Genomic DNA, 1,890 nt, shown 5'->3' with positions numbered 1-1,890 from the left:
TTTTCGTCCTCCCTAGGTTTATTCTAGTCCAATTAGAGTTTTTAACCAATCTTGTGCATCCAATAGGTGTGTTTGTGTCATTGGATGAACATTTAGGTCATTTTCGTCCTCCCTAGGTTTATTCTAGTCCAATTAGAGTTTTTAACCAATCTTGTGCATCCAATAGGTGTGTTTGTGTCATTGGATGAACATTTAGGTCATTTTCGTCCTCCCTAGGTTTATTCTAGTCCAATTAGAGTTTTTAACCAATCTTGTGCATCCAATAGGTGTGTTTGTGTCATTGGATGAACATTTAGGTCATTTTCGTCCTCCCTAGGTTTATTCTAGTCCAATTAGAGTTTTTAACCAATCTTGTGCATCCAATAGGTGTGTTTGTGTCATTGGATGAACATTTAGGTCATTTTCGTCCTCCCTAGGTTTATTCTAGTCCAATTAGAGTTTTTAACCAATCTTGTGCATCCAATAGGTGTGTTTGTGTCATTGGATGAACATTTAGGTCATTTTCGTCCTCCCTAGGTTTATTCTAGTCCAATTAGAGTTTTTAACCAATCTTGTGCATCCAATAGGTGTGTTTGTGTCATTGGATGAACATTTAGGTCATTTTCGTCCTCCCTAGGTTTATTCTAGTCCAATTAGAGTTTTTAACCAATCTTGTGCATCCAATAGGTGTGTTTGTGTCATTGGATGAACATTTAGGTCATTTTCGTCCTCCCTAGGTTTATTCTAGTCCAATTAGAGTTTTTAACCAATCTTGTGCATCCAATAGGTGTGTTTGTGTCATTGGATGAACATTTAGGTCATTTTCGTCCTCCCTAGGTTTATTCTAGTCCAATTAGAGTTTTTAACCAATCTTGTGCATCCAATAGGTGTGTTTGTGTCATTGGATGAACATTTAGGTCATTTTCGTCCTCCCTAGGTTTATTCTAGTCCAATTAGAGTTTTTAACCAATCTTGTGCATCCAATAGGTGTGTTTGTGTCATTGGATGAACATTTAGGTCATTTTCGTCCTCCCTAGGTTTATTCTAGTCCAATTAGAGTTTTTAACCAATCTTGTGCATCCAATAGGTGTGTTTGTGTCATTGGATGAACATTTAGGTCATTTTCGTCCTCCCTAGGTTTATTCTAGTCCAATTAGAGTTTTTAACCAATCTTGTGCATCCAATAGGTGTGTTTGTGTCATTGGATGAACATTTAGGTCATTTTCGTCCTCCCTAGGTTTATTCTAGTCCAATTAGAGTTTTTAACCAATCTTGTGCATCCAATAGGTGTGTTTGTGTCATTGGATGAACATTTAGGTCATTTTCGTCCTCCCTAGGTTTATTCTAGTCCAATTAGAGTTTTTAACCAATCTTGTGCATCCAATAGGTTTTTTTCTATCATTGGATGAATATTTAGGTCATTTTTGTCCTTCCTAAACTTATTCTTGTCGAACTAGGGTTTTTAACGAATCTTGTGCATCCAATAGGTGTGTTTGTGTTATTGGATGAACATTTAGGTCATTTTCGTCCTCCCTAGGTTTATTCTAGTCCAATTAGAGTTTTTAACCAATCTTGTGCATCCAATAGGTGTGTTTGTGTCATTGGATGAGCATTTAGGTCATTTTCGTCCTCCCTAGGTTTATTCTAGTCTAACTAGGGTTTTTAACCAAATTTGTGCAATCAAGAGGTGTGTTTGTGTCATTGGATGAACATTTAGGTCATTTTCGTCCTACCTAGCTTTATACTAGTCCTATTAGGGTTTTTAATCAATCTTGTGCATCCAACAGGTGTGTTTGTGTCATTGGATGAACATATATGTCATTTTCGTCCTACCTAGACTTATTCTAGTCCTACGTGGGTTTTTAACCAATCTTGTGGATCCAATAGGTGTGTTTGTGTCATTGGATGAAC

The sequence above is a fragment of the Cicer arietinum genome, chromosome 5, assembly GCF_000331145.2.
Source record: "Cicer arietinum cultivar CDC Frontier isolate Library 1 chromosome 5, Cicar.CDCFrontier_v2.0, whole genome shotgun sequence".
NCBI lineage: Eukaryota > Viridiplantae > Streptophyta > Magnoliopsida > Fabales > Fabaceae > Cicer > Cicer arietinum.
Note: the sequence above shows the minus strand (reverse complement) of the source record.